Raw genomic sequence first — 15,800 nt, 5'->3', positions numbered from 1 at the left:
ATCACTTACTGTCGTGATGTCAGCGTCCCCCACTTCTTTTTTTAGGACTTGTGCCCTGGATATTATGATATGCTTTGAGTACACTTACAGTGTTGTGCAGTTCCGGAGATGATGTTAGACTCTGCCTCTGCTATTAGGAATTGTTGTGAGTTTATCTCCAATGACATGAGTCTGCACATCAGAGGCAGTTTCAGGTTCTACCTCTGATAGTATGAGGTGCGTTGAGTTCGCCTCCAGTGCTCTACAATAGTTCAGTGTAGGGTGACCAACCGTCCGTAAATTTCACGGACTGCCCGTAATTTGGGCCTCTTGTCCGTTGTCCGTGAAGACTTCTTTCACGGACGCCTTTTGTCCGTAATTTCAGCCGCCCCCTGCAAGCAGCCTGAGAGTCTTGTAACTCTCACTGCAGGGGCCAGCTCGTGCTCCTGCTGGGATTAGTGGCCTGCAGCAGCCCCTCCTCGACCTGGCACAGATTGCTATCAGGCCCATTATCATTCTGTATGTTGCCCTAATTATCACATACAGAATGATAATGGGCCTCTCTGCCCAGTGGGAGCATTTTGGATCCGATGTTTTTTTTTCCAGTGGGGGTCAGGGGGAATCGAAATGTCCTGATAAAATACATTTTTTTAAAAACCTTACACCATCTCTGAGGTTTTAACTGTTACATGCCTCCTAGAAACAATGTACGTGCTTTAATAGGGGCTTCTGAAGAGGTTTGCATGAGTCCTTAAAAATGGTAGACGTCTATAGCGTGAGGGACATCTCTGTATGGAGTGGGCTACAGTATACTACGCAATGTGTCTTTGGCATGATAAGAATGTCAAGTGTTGGTAAAGCCATAACGTGGAAGGGGCCAAGGTCTCTCCAAAAAAATAACACTGTGCGTCAAAGGACCCGTGCAAAGCCGCTCTCACAGGGGACTCTGCAAAGTGGGAGAGGTAACGCAGGTGTCCTTGGAGGTCTTGTCACAAATGACTTGTGCTGTTTTTATGACATCATGCGCTTTTAGGGCTACAATGTTAGAAGCATGAAGTAGGTGACTGAGCACTGTACCTGTTTCAAGGCCCTCTCTGGCAAATAAGTTGAACCAAAGAGAAACTAACTGCTTTATTCAGTGTATTATAAAGTGACCCTTAAAGTGTCACACAGAATGTATTGAAATGTCACACTTAAGCAAGCTGCAGAAATGGAAATGTTACTCATAACGAAACTGAAAACTTGGCAGATATGTGAGTAAAAGCACTTCAAAACAAGCTAACTTTGGGGCGACATGTGAATGGTTGCAAGAATGTATTAATGGGTGAGGATAGATAGATGAACAAGTTTATTGGTGGGTGAATGAATGAATGCAAGAGGAGATGAGGTACGTCGGTGAGCACACAGATGAATGACATGGTGGCTGAGTCAATGGATGAGTGAGTGCATGTATGAATGGGTGCTACTTGAATAGATTAGTGAATGAATAGTAGAATACATGGATCAAGGAATAACTGTGCATGCAGTAATTACTAAGAGCATGAACAGATTGATGGATGAATAGTTTAACCCCTTGGCCGCGGCGGTAATTCTGCTGCAGCGCTGAGGGGGGGGGAGGGGGGAGGGGGGTCACGTGGCGCCACCATGCTTGTGATGGAACCACTCCGTCACGAGCCACGGGCGCGCTGTGCTTATGATGGAGTGGTTCCGTCACAAGCACGCAAGGGGTTAAGAGATTGTATTGATGGACAAATGAGTGTGCAAGCAGATGAGGGATGAGTTAAGTAAGTGCCTGAGCTGAGCTCTGCACTTCAGTCATAGTCTGCGCAAAGTTGAGTTCAGCGTCAGTGAGGCTGTTTTAGTCTCCATGCGGGGCCTCTCACACATTTTACCGCCCTTCCATTTCTGGTGCTGGGTGTAATTTCTGATATTTATATGTTTTCCTTGCCTTCATTGCTTGATTTTGCTCCTCGTGAGAAAGTCTCACTCATAGTCATTGAATGACACTCATAATTACAACTGAAATTATGAAAATGTCACACGTAAGCAATCTGAAACCTTGGCAGCTATGGGAATGTGAGATCTGAGACGTTTTAAGCTGTGATCTTTTTCTTCACTTTTTTTTTAATATGCAAACGCAGGTGTGTTTCACTTGCATACACAACAGATGCAGTGAGTACAAGGTTCTCAGGACCTAAAATAAACTTATTTTGACTTGTGCTGGTTGTCTATTTACTTATGCAGTATTGCGGGACTTCCTCTGATGTGTATGCAAAACGTACCTTTTATTCCGGAATTTTTGTCCTGAATTCTGACCTTCTGTCCTGAATTTTTGTCCTGAATTTTTGCACTCACTGTCCTGAATTTTTGCACTCACTGTCCTGAATTTGCACCCATGCCAGTTGGTCACCCTAGTTCAGTGTGCTGTCACCTTTTGTCTCTTTTGTGTACATTCGTCTGGTGCGAACCTTACTCAAGGATATTAGAGCACTTTACAATAAAACCAGTTTATTTTTTCGTTGCAGGTTTACAAGACCAAACCGAGGCTCGAACCTGCTTCCCGAGGTCGGTAGCTTTAGCCATTTAGGCAACATCTCCTGTGACAGAATTGGGCTGCTTTGAGTGCATTCCCAGTGGTCTGCAGTTCTGGGGTGCTGCCCCCGATAATACGAGGTGTTCTGAGTTCATTTCTAGTGGTCTGCAGTTCTGGGGTGCTTCCCCCGATAATATGAGGTGCTCCGAGTTCATTTCTAGTGGTCGCCGTCCTAGGGGCCATGGTCTTCGTTTGAGATTATGAGATGCTTTCTGTGCACCTCCAGTGGTCCCAGTGCGTGGATCAGGGCGGCTGCTGAGCTGCAGGCAGCGCATGCACAGATCACCACCCTCTGCATCCAGCCAGCCTGGCCGCCTCAGCCTGCCCCTTTCCGCAGCCACCTATGGCAGCCCAGCTCGCTGCTCTCTGCCTTCCCCCTGTGGCTTCCGCAGAGCCATGTCTGCGTAATCTCGAATAATCTGACAACAGAGCAGCACATTCGAGTCAAACTAAAAATATAGATTAAAAAACGGAAACCCAAACGAGCCTTCAGAATCACTGTCAGTGCTCTCGGGCTTCAAAACCAGATTATGTGCATGCATAATTTTTAAATGCATATAATTTGCCAGTTTATAAAAATATCACCCCTATTTCTTCATTTTTTTTGCCCTTCCCTGAAACTGCTTTGTTAATCCTGTATGTAAATTACAGCCAATAGATGTTGTTGTTGAGCGGGGCTGGGATTAGAGACGGGGCGAATGGTTTTCAATATTACTGGGATTACAGAACAAAGACAGAACAGAAACGGGGGGATGTGGTAGGGGGAGAGCAAATTACCAGCCCCCCACCCTTTCCCCCTACACCCCACAGACAGAGATGATTCCAGGAATAAATCAATGGTTCCTTTTCCACTGCGGATCGGGGGAGAGATCGCTGCTGATCTGAGAAGAAATTATACCCCCCTGGGCACCACCCCCCTCTCCCTCCCTCCGTTTGCCTTTCCTTTCTCCCAGATTAACTGGTGCAGGGAGCCTGAGATCTGGACTGGGGAGGCTGTGCACAAAGTGCTCCGATCCCTGTGGGTAAGAGAAACTTTGCTCCTCTTTTTATTCCTGCTTGCTGTCTGAATGTCGCATTTTCTTCTGATTTTAGCATAGGATACAGTTCTGGGGGCACGTGACTCTGGAAGGTTACAGGACTGACATGATTCCGGATTATAATTTAAAGGGAGGCGATAGGAGATCGGGGAGGGTTTGTGCTGCTCGCAGGGAGAGGCAGGCTGCTGGCGGTGGAGGGGAGCATCCAAGGGTGTTCCCACTCCCCCACCCCTCCGCAGTGTGCTGTGGATTACACATTCGGCGCTAGATGGAAATGTTTTTGTAGAGCAGACTGTTTTTGAGGAATAGCTCAGGGCTATATACAAGGGCAGTGTGCATGTGATGATCGCATAAACATGTAGTTTTCTGGGTCCGGTGGGCCGTAGGATAGGGTTGTGTTAACCACAGGGCCGCGGTGGGTGTTTAGATCGGTTTCCCTAAGTACAGTTACATGGTTTTGATGTAGGCTTTTTCTGCTGTACTCTGTGTTCCTCCCCCTTCCGTCTTCCACCTCCTCCCCATACGAAGGAAGCTGGTGTGTGAGAGACAGGAAGCAGGGAGGCAGCAGCAGCGGGTTATTGTGCCCTCAGATGTGCCTGGTCGGATCGGGGACACAGGTCCTGACTCCTCATGTAGGAAGGAGCTGGTACTTCTGTGGCAGTGCTTGTTACCCACACGTTGTCAGTGCAATTCATGTTTGGAAATATCCGTACATTACAGATTACACTTGTGCTAGTGGATTTGAGCCTGTCATGCGATGGTCACTTAAAAATATAAATTATAGTGTGGTTTAAAATTCATTTATATTCTCTATAAAAAAACAAAACTGTACTTAAACACTGGTATTTCAAGTTTGTAAAGTTCGCGCGCCCTATTCTTTTTTTGTTTGTTGCTTTTTTTCCCCACTATAATAAATACGTTATTTCTTTAATGTTAGGATATATGCTGGGTTAGGTGGTATTTGTAGAGTAGAGAGAGTATCGGCTACTGTGTTGGTCTCTGCGCACTTAAATAAGAAAGTAACAAACAAAACTAAGCTACTCTAATGTAACATGGGCCTCTATAAACATGTTTGGACTTTTAAATATTCACTGGTATCTTTTCTTTGTATACTTAGTTAACATGCTCCTAGTTGTTTTTCTTTGTGGATGGCTTCCTATGGCTGGGCAGTGGTTTCTTTTTTTATTGTTGATGTAGTAAGAATTATTTTAAGTTTCAAATAAACGCTTTTACTGTCATGCCCGAAGTTTATTTTTTATTTTTTTATAAAAGATACCTTAATATGATAACTCTGCAAGATCCGGTTATAACTTGAGGGTGCCATGTTTGAATATGGGCAGACAGCATTTCATGCCCATCTATATGTAACCTTTTGTCGGGGTCGATAACATGCGCACCTTTGCGTTGTGAAACAGCAAGCACTAGCTAGAAACGTATATCATAATTATTTTTATTAACAGCAATTGTTTTAGCTGCTACACAGTAGTTTTGGCTAGTTACCCAGAAACCAGCATGAATGTGGAAATATGGCACACAATAGGAAATGTTATCAAATTACTGTCTGATAATATTTACAGAACACATGTGGGCAGTGTAGGTGTATTATAGAAATGTAGCAAGATCAGATAAGAAATGCCAAGCGAAAAAGAGCATAGCCTATGTTAATTTCTACTGCTTGCTAGATTATTTTAATAACTTGATTTTTTATCCGTATTCTGAGCTCAGGAATCGCACCACCGCAGCATATTCTTACATGTACTCAAATGGATTACAGTAATGAAGTTCTTAGTATAGAACATAGTAATGCCTGCACCAGCGAGCTTGGCTCCCCCAAAGGTTTGCATTACATTGTTGTCACAAAGCTACCCTCGGCCTTGACCTAAATTGATGTAACTGTGGTAAAACCAGCCGTTGCATGTGCATAGCAATGCTCTTCTTAGATTCGTGTTTAAGTGGAACGAGTTTAAAGTTTACAAAAATGGACTCTGGAACTTATATGAGCAGCCAGTGTAATAGTTTCTCCCTAATGCTAAAAGCTAATTTGATGTCTGAGACCAACACTATGTGTATATCTGTATATATACATATATATATATATATATATATATATATATATATATATATATATATATATATATATATATATATATATATATATATGCTGTGTTTAAATAAATTGGATAATTATACCTCCGTGAGTGCTTTCCTTCCTTCCTACGGGAGTCTACGGCTTTGGGAGGTGGAGCAGTATCGGATTTGCGAGTGCACCCTCGCAACGGAAGCACCCGCCTGGGAGTGCAGTGCTTTGGTGTTTTGGAGCTGCAATATATATATATATATATATATGTTCCACAAATTGCCCAAAGCATCGAGATGTCACCCGACTGCGCCCAGCCATCCGGCAATTACCATGCGACCTGCTTTTTGGTCCAAAAATGTTTCTTACTGCCAACGCGTTTCGAGGCCAAGAGCCTCCTCTTCATGGGCTGCTTTTAAGAAAACACTCAGGCTTTCATCTCGATGCTTTGGGCAATTTGTGGAACATATATATATATATATATATATATATATATATATATATATATGTGTGTGTGTGTTGGTCTCACACATCAAATTAGCTTTTTGCATTAGAGAGAACTGTACTGTCTGCTTGCGCAAGTTTTTTTATATATATTTCTATAATTCAGTTTTTGCACTAGTGGGAGATTAAGTCATTGTGGTTCCTATATTGTTTTGTATATGCTAGTTGATGATTGATTTTTTGCAGCACTTGTTAGTTAATTTCAAGGATACATAAAATTCACTGATACACTACAGGGTGTTTTTAAGATAGCTCAAGGCATACTTACAAGGTGATTCTACACTGAGGCAGAGGACAATCGAAGTAAATGAATATCTGTATTTATGAGACAAAAATAAGTCATCATATAGGAGTTGGAGGAGTTATACAACGTTTTTATAGATAATTCCTTGGTAGCATACATTTTAATAATCACAGTTCAATGAAAGGCCTTTTTATTCTCATAGGCATTTTAGAATATTGACTAAGGATTTATGTTTAGATGTTTTTAATGAAAAGAAGGTGGTTAAGTTACAAGAAAAGAAGTTTAAAAAATAAACAAATGCGATTTTTTGTAAATAGCAGGGTAATGTTTGCGCTATATAAAATCGCATTAAATAAATAAAAAACATAAAAAATATCAATTACAAAGTACCCAAGACCTATGTTGTAGACTTTGGTTCAGAAGTAAAATTTGAAAATGTGCAGGAATCCTTATAGGGAAACGTTTTTTTTACGTTTGCGATATTTCTAAACAAATACATGTTCAGAAGATGTGGTGAATCTGCAAAAGTGTATATGTGGCATTGGTGCTGTGGCTAGGAGGTAGTGTTTTTAATCTTGATGTGTCTGTATCCCTAAGCAAATAAGGTAAACACGCTTCATTGTGCAAACTACTTCCTAACAGAGGGACTAGTAGATTTGTAAGCAATATAAGAACTTTGGTGTGTCCTACTGACAAAAAGCAAGGTTCTCCTCGGGAAAGGAAAATCCAAAATTAAGCACTTGAGATTTAAAGTGTTTCCTTGTCGCTTACAGTGAAATCCCACTGCTATCTCCTAGGCCAGAACAATCAAACAAAAATAGCTTTTCAGCAAGTTTTATATGGTTTAATAGCCTTGTGCAATAAAAACCTTGTCATCTGTACGTTTTGCTTCAACAGTGGTGAAAATGTATTGTTTCAAAATAAACAAAAACCTTCTTCATCCATATATACATATAGTAACAAGAAACCTAGCTGATAAACGAAACCTTAACAATAACTGATAAAACAAACAGAGACGGACTACACCCTTAAAGGAAGAGCCTTAGAAGTTACAAACCAATACTAAAGAGAACGTTTTCCTCAAAGTTTGTGCATGTGCTCTGTGGGATTTTTCAGGTTAGGTGTTTGTGATATAAAATATCTAGTTATAGTTTCTTTTTACAGGGTGGTTTGTCATTGTACAGTATAGGTGTGTGTGATATAGGATATCTACTTATAGTTTCCTTTAATGGAATGTTTTAGCACTGTACGAACATAGGCAGAATCGCATACTGTCTGTCATATGGCATTGCTATCTTTGTTACCTACTCCAGCCATTCAAAGGCCCCATCCTAGCTGATTAAATTGTTGTGCGTTATCTGCCATCAGTGACTGACAATTAAACTGCTATATAAAGTTTCATAACAACCCCAACAGTTTCAGAGCCACCCAAAAAATTACAAATAATCACAAGCCTGTGCAACTTTACCACAAGATATGGTCTATTTGTCTGCAAACTGTGATCCCACACATGGTGACGTGCTAGTTTATTCGTACTTGCTGAATTGGTTTAATGCTTTGTCCTTCAGATGAACGTGTCACATTATGTAAACGATTAACTTTCAAATGTTGGTGCTTGGATACACTGGTAGATTGTCACGGTATTTGCTGCACTGATCCACTTAGCTCTTCCAGGTTTAAATCTAAATTCTACTGTGAGAAAGGTATGTCCCCCCACACCTATTTTATTAGATTGTTTTTGATGGTATTTTTATTGTGGCTTTTGGACACTGTAAATTAGTCTCACTGTGTGCATACTTTCCCCCTAAAAACGTGAGGTAAAATTAGCTACATGCCGTCAGCTTTTTGAACTTGTTAGCAAGGCCACAGTAGTGAGGCATAGGAAGCACCCCAGTGGTTTACAAGTTACATCTCGGGTGTCTTGTGGTTCTCACTGTGACATAGGTCACAGTACTGCAGCTTAAAAGTCTCCAGTAACACAAGACATAGTAACGAGCTCTGAAATGTATAAAAATATATTTTCATACATTAGAAATGTCACCCTAGGTGTGCCTTATCTCATCTAGGCCACATGACCGCTTGCTTAATATATAAAAGTGCGACATGCAAAATATTTAAACCATATTCATTGTGTGAACAGCAACAACATGGCATTTTCCCTGTAAAGGTAAAGTGGCATTTTTCCGTGGTTGTGATTAAAAGTTCACTTTCACAATTTTGACAGGACAATACTAACAATTCCATTCAAATTATTCACTGCAATACAACTAGTGACACTTACGTAACACTGCCTTTAGTCTCCCGCCCTCGAAGTATTTGGCAGCCACTCAAAGACTACCTGCTGATTCATCCTTTAGATGAAGGAAGCGAGTAGATTATGATGGGATGTGATTGTTTCCTATACTGTCTAATCAGACGATCAGACGCTAGATACATGATTAAACTGTGGTTAGCAATATTTACCTGTTGCTCATAATTGGGTTGATGGTACTAACTGGATACCCTGAATGCCATATTGTACTACTGTTTTATAATGCTCCGACTTTATTGTACGTTTCTGTCTATATGCTTCTCTTTTGAGTTTAGTTGTGAAAATACATTAAACAAAATAAAATAAAAAAAATACAATTCCATTCAAAGTTCCTTTTTTAAGTCTCGCAGACCTAGCACTGGAGCGCGCAGGCGCTCCTCGCTCTGCGAGGCTTATTGTAATTGATAACATTTCGGTAGAGGAAGTGTAGCCACGCCCATCTGTTTGATTGGCTGGCGTCATCGTTTATGCTAAACGCTGGCTCGTAATTGAAAATCATTGATCTTGGTTACCGCCCTGTCACCTTTTTCGCCGGCCCATCCGGACTGGATCGTGTACTGGTGGTGTTATGCTCTCTCGTTTGTTTAGTTGTGTAAGCACTTTTTTTCCATTAGGGTCTTTCAAAAATGGTGGCGCGTGTTTATTTTTTGCATCACGCTTTCACTTAAAGTGAAAGTGCGATGCAAATATAAAGAAGCAACTGTCTTTGTGCAATGGCGACAGCTCGTCCGTGTTGTACTTGTTCTTCGTGTGTTGATACTTAAGTCCGCTATATGAAAATACATAAATAAATGGGTCTGTGTTTTACTCATCAGCTGTGTTGGTGGTGCGCAAAGAGGGTCAGGACAAATAGAGAAGGGGTACGGGGCCTATCTTACCCGAGACGTCCCTATCTTCCCATCTCCAGTCTGTTGTTCTGTTTCTGTTCTCGGTGCCTCAGTGTTTCTTTGTGGGTCGATGCCCTTTCACTGTCTCTCTCACAGACAAGCGTACGCTCTCTCTGCCTCTTGTTCCCTTTGTTATCCTTCTATTTCTTCTAACTGACCCGGTGTCTTTCTCTCCACATAACACCACCCCCCCCCATTTCCTTGTCCCCTCTTGTAATTGTGAGCCACTTATTACAAGGGGCTTCTCTCAGTTGCTGTCAGTCCCAAATCCCACCGTCCTTCATTTCGATGTGTGGATTCTCTGACTAGACAACCGTCACCCCAATATCCATCCCCACACTTAACTTGAACCCTCCCCCCAACCCTTCCCCAGAAGCAGGGCCATGGCTGACATCACAAATGGGACATGCATTGCACAAAAAAAACCACATGTTGGGTGATTTGAACACACACACCGTGGTACTGCTGCATTAAAGCAGAGACAGAATTCCTCCCCCCGCCACTCAAATAAAAGCAAGCCTTCTAGGTGTGATTAAACTGAGCAGCCAGTCAGTCTGTCAAAATACTTTATTCGGTTTGTTTTAAAACCATAAAAGCATACTACAAAAAAGAAATTTTTACCAAAGAGTTATAAAACCATAAATTACATATAAAAATATTAACAATATACAAAAAAAAATTAAAATACACAATACATATAATCAAATTAATTTTTGGCAAATATCATAAAACCACATTACTGAGCTGAGGCAACCATACATTCAATTAATTCAGATAGGTGCATTGGGACTAGTTATACATAGCTTAATTTTTCTCTTAATTCTAACGGCCGCAGTGAGAAAACTAGCGACATTAAAAATTTCCCACGCGTTTGATAATAAATACTAACTGAAGGGCTGGCTTAACTTGCAAGAAGCCTTTGTTAGCTAGAATTGAAAGGATAAAACGCTTCTTAATAGCAGTAAAGTGCTCACAGAAAAAAATAAAGTGCGTTGTGTCCTGTGCAGAAAAATCATCACACGAACAAACCACCTGCTCTTCCATCCTCTTCCATCCTGGTAACTCTGCCAGAAGGAAATGAACTTGGTTCAGCCTGAATCGAACCAGTAGGAATCTATGATTGGGGTTTGTAACCAAATATGGTTCAATAGTCAGTGTGGTTTTCCGCAATTGATGAACCCTTACCGTCGGCTTTGTCAACTCCCTACCTTCTCTAGCTATGGCAGCCATTAACAGATATGAATCCTTAACCCATTTGACGTCCCCATTCAACAGTTTTTCAGGCGAGTTATATAACTCGGGTCGGCCCAATTTCACTGTCAAGTTATAAACATACCTGAGCCAGGGGATATGATTCCCATGGTCGAGAGCTAAGCAATCTTTAAAGATTTCCCGGTTTAGCTGTAGTTCCGGATTCAACCAGGTCAAGATCCATTTTAAAAGGGATGCCATGGCTATTAAGTCCTCCACAAAACCAGCTCCACACTCCTGATGAACAATATAGCCAGCTGTAGATTGTGGGACAGATAAAATATTTCTAAAAAACTTATCCTCAACGACCTGAATTGCTTTCACATTCCTAATTCCACAAATGTCAGCACCATACATTGCGAGGGAGACGCATTTCGCACCGTATATTTTCAAAAGGGCTTGCATGGATCTTGCCCCCAAGGTACATGCAAAGTCCAAAACAGCAGACGTCGATCTTGCCAGGGCATTTCTTTTTGCTAGAATTTGTGATGTCCAAGAGCCTTGATCGTCAAATATAATTCCTAGATACGGAAAGGTAAAAACCCTAGACAATACTTTCCCCTCGCAGTGAAAGGTTTTAGCCCTTGTGGTCTTAGGACCAATTATCATTATGTGGGACTTAGAAAAGTTGACACTAAGGTCTAAGGATTTCATGAAGGCCGCGAAGGAATTTAAAAGTAGTTGTAACCCCACTGCAGTTCGTGCTAAAAGAGCGTCATCATCCGCATAAAGGAGTGCCGGGATCAGGCGTTTCCCAACGCGCAGAATATCTTTACACGCTTCGCATAATACAGAATCCAAATTATTATTATAAAGAGTAAAAAGTAAGGGGGCCAAAATGCACCCCTGCCTGACACCATTGGTAATGTGTATTCCTCCAGTACAGTTGCCCATCTGATCATATCGCACGGTAGCAGATACATCCCTATGCAGGTCTGCAAGGAAATAAACAATGTTTCTGTCAACTCCTAGTTTCTGGAGCATAACCCATAATTTGGACCTATTCACAGGGTTATACTGTCTCCTTTGTTTAGTTGTGTAAGCACTTTTTTTTCCATTAGGGGCTTTGGAAATAGCGGCGGGTGTTTATTTTTGCATCGCACTTTCACTAAAAGTGAAAGCGCAATGCAAATAAGAACAAGCGACTGCCTTTGCGCAATGGCGACAGCTCGTCAGCTATAAGAAAACGCATTAATAAACAAGCATCTGCAATGCAATAGGTCTCGCATTTATGCAAAGTTAAGCTATTGGCACTGTAAATGACAATGCTTTTTATTTATGTTTTGGTTTTCAAAACATAAATAAAAGGATTTGTCATTTACAATGCCAGTAGCTTAAACTCAAGTAAATGCTAGACCTATCGCATTGCAAATGCTTGTTAATATTGATAACAATTTCTTATTCACTGGTTAAGGAAGATTTTGGGAACTATAGTGGGACAGTATTTTTATAAAATGGTTCTTTGTATTGCCTGATGGCTCCCACAGTAATACATTCAATTCTGCTGGACTTTCATCGAAACAGGGACTAACCTTTGTTGAGGTATGAAAACACTGTCTTCCAGGGAAAATCTTGATTCAGAGAGCTGAAAGGCTGGCCAGGCGTAATTACTATCATTTAACTGAGAATGTGAAAGTTGAGAGTGGAGAGAAAAAGATAGCAAAAAAGGGTCAAAACAGAGTTGTGCAAGAGACCTTTTAACAGATAAACACTCTGAGACATTTGTCTCTGCTCCCAGTAGGGGAGTAACCCATTTCCAGACTAATCAAAAGGTTTCTTCCTGATTTCCATGGGGTGGTCCAGGATGGAGTCTAAGAATTGTTAACAGAGGAGCCAGATGCTTTTCATTTTGAACAACGGATTCCAGGATAGTTTACCGGCAGACAAGACAGAACCTGCAGCAAAACCTGAATGGCTGATGGTGGGAATACAGCAGAGTTAGGGTCAGGGAATGTCACAAGTCACTGGCTAGTGCACAGGATAAAAATGTCAACTCACCACCAGCTCATCAGCGCACTACTGGACCTACCTGGGTAAGAATCAAAAGAAAGACTTTTGTCTAGAAATGTTAGTGAAGAAATCTGAGGTTGTCCCTCTCTCTTCTTTTAGAGTTGTCCTGCTCTCTGATTTTTCCCATGGATTGGAATTGGTCAATTGTCTAGCCTCTGGCACTGTCTCAGAGACACAAAAGGCTAAAGAAGTGTACCATCTTTGTGGGATAACCAGCTGCCTTGTTGGAGTAGACTGCACTGGACCCCTCTAGGAAACAGAGGCCTGGACCCTAAACATCTTCCATGGAAGCATGGGAGCTGTGGAAGTTATCATGAGTGATTTTTACAGCATCTTGAAAAAGTGGAGTTTTCTTATTTTTGTTAGGCCCCTGTAGCACTAGAACAAAGAACACCTGTAGGACTAGAACAAAGCACAGAAGTTTCCAGCTAAAGGCACAACTTAGCCAGCTAGGAATTGACTGTTTGCCCTGCTCTCGGCTTTTTCCAGGGAAGTTCAAGACTATGACGGGACTGCTGAAAAGAAGTATTCCATCCTCTGGAGCCCTCATTGGCTTTTGACTCATGGACTGCATAAAATATCCTAACATACTCATTGTTGACAGGACGAGGCTGCAAAGATGCCCCAGTACTGAAGCAACCTCATGTCTGTAAAAAACAGTGTTGTTCCACTAGTCGCTTTTGAAGCCAAAGCTGAAGGCTTCTGCGGGAGCGGACAGATTTAATCTGTCTGACTTTGAGGGACCTTTACTGATGTACTAATTCCACAGCTGGTAGGAATTTGACTTCCAGAAAAAATACCATGCCCCAAGGTAAAACATTTGACCAATCTCCCTATTAGGTTATGTTCATTTGTTGTCAGCCTAAACACACCTAGGTCCGAGTCAACTGAAAGCACTGATTATAATTGGCACTTTGTTATTTCTTGGCACTTTTTACCTTAAATTATAAGAAAAGGTCATATTTCTCTTTCCCTTAGTGTGATTTTTGACATTTTCGTTGATTTTTCTAAATTGGCTTGACATTTAGGGGCTCATTAGGATGGCGGACGGACTTGCGTCTGTCCGCCACCCTAGAGGAGGAGGGACCGTCCGCAGGGGCCGCGGCGGTCCCTCCAGTGCAATTAGGATGTGACCGCCAGGGTGGCGGTCACATCCTCTATCTTTAACATTGCGGCGGGTGCAACTTCAAGCTGCACCCGCCACAATGTTAAAAATGCATGCACCGCATTTGCGTGCACAAAGCAGCAGGCACCGCACGGTGCCTGCTGCTTTGTGCACGCAAATGCAGGGGGGTACCATAGGTACCCCCCATGTGCACCCCCCACCCCCTCTTCCCCAAGGGGCCCCGCAACGGGCCCCCGAAGTGAAGGTCCATATGCTTTTCCACGGCGGAAAAGCCGCCGCGGAAAAGCATACATTTTACACCAACCTAAAATGGCTGGCGGTGTCTGATAGACAACGCCAGCCATGTTAGAGCTTTTCCACCGCGGTTGTAAGCCAACCGCGGCGGAAAAGCGGCGGACTGAAACCAGGACCCACCAGCCATCCTAATGTGGCGGTGGGTCTTTGGTGGGTCCGCAGAGGATTTTCCGCATTCGCCGGGCCGGCGGAGGCTTCCGCCGGCCCGGAGGATGCGGAAAATCCTCCATCATAATGTGCCCCTTATTTTTATTATTTTCTTGACTTCAATGTGGTTTGGTACTGTTTAAATCTGTTGCTCATGTCTCTGGCAATAAATCTGCTGGTTGTGCAATATCAGGAGTTGAGCAAAGTTTTCTTAGTGAATGTGTTGTTAGTTAACAAGATAGTGTCTTATTAAGTTCGTGGAGCACCCCACGTCCGAGATAAACAAATCACCTTTTTACTTCAACTCTTTTCTGTTTATTCTGAAACATGCAATATTTCAATCCCCAAGCCCCTTATCGGGTACAAAAATTGCAGATTGTATTTATTGAAAATGCGGGTCAGTACTTTGGTTGTCTTACTACAAATAACTTCATGTACATAGGTCTCAAATAAAGGAACACCTTGTTTACAATTAGTGGAAAGTGATAACACCTAAATAGCATTCAGTGTTAAATAAAGGGTATATGATAGAGTTCAACTGAGGATATGCGCCCTGGAAGTGCACCCTTTCTCCAAAAAGTGATAATGGCTAAATTATAAGACAGTTCGAAACTGCAGTTTGTATGGCTGCAGTTCATCCGCAAAAATGGCCCTAGTTCCGATTTGGTTGGATGAATTATATTATATTTATTACACTCAATAAAATCTGATACTCCGAGGTTCATAATTTTCTGAGCTTGATTAATAAGGAGTAACGTGGATTTTGGTGCCCAGAGCATGTTACATTAAATACCATACTATTTTTCCATGTTAAATTCCACTGTTTTGACCTGCTGACATTTAACGAAGGCCAGGGTACTAGCTAATTACCTCATGTAGTAAATGTCTCTAAACTCAGAATTACACCCCTGTGCAAACAGGGGTTTGCAAAGGGACATGAGAACACCAACTAACTGTGAACAGGGTCAATGTAGCAAGTCCCATTAAGGGTACCTTTCTGTAAAATATAATTTCTTTTTTAGGTCTGGCCCAAGGAGAGTTTTAATTTCTTACAGACACATGTAAGCAAAAAAAAATACGTTAAAACTTCAGTACAAACATTGAGGGGTTGTGCATCAGCCCTCTTCCTTCAGTGGGCTGTTAACTGTCATTCACATTTTGCTCCCCCAACTATATAACACATATGAGGCAATGGGGTAGCCCACTTTACTGCCTCTCTTTCACTGTGAATGATGGAATTTGCCTGATCACATGTGCACATAGACTAAAAAGAGTAGTGAACTTCTTTTTAGGCCAATGTGCACATAGCCAGGTCTCTCTCAGGAAGGCGACGTCGGGGT

At 41.9% G+C, this 15,800-nt stretch overlaps 1 protein-coding gene across 4 annotated transcripts in view; it reads left to right on the top strand.

The window, feature by feature from the left end:
* Nucleotides 1-15,800, top strand: part of GTF2IRD1 (GTF2I repeat domain containing 1) — a 1,361,292-nt gene that overhangs the window by 354,760 nt on the left and 990,732 nt on the right. Inside the window, exon 1 of one of the 4 annotated variants that reach the window (XM_078679430.1) lies at nt 3,244-3,594. The exons of the other annotated variants lie outside the window; for them this stretch is intronic. The gene's annotated coding sequence lies outside the window, so the exon portion shown is untranslated. Of the gene's footprint in view, nt 1-3,243; nt 3,595-15,800 lie in introns of those variants that run through there. 4 annotated transcript variants of the gene reach the window in all.

This window comes from Lissotriton helveticus, chromosome 3_1 (genome assembly GCF_964261635.1).
Source record: "Lissotriton helveticus chromosome 3_1, aLisHel1.1, whole genome shotgun sequence".
NCBI lineage: Eukaryota > Metazoa > Chordata > Amphibia > Caudata > Salamandridae > Lissotriton > Lissotriton helveticus.
This window is presented reverse-complemented; position numbering and strand designations above follow the sequence as displayed.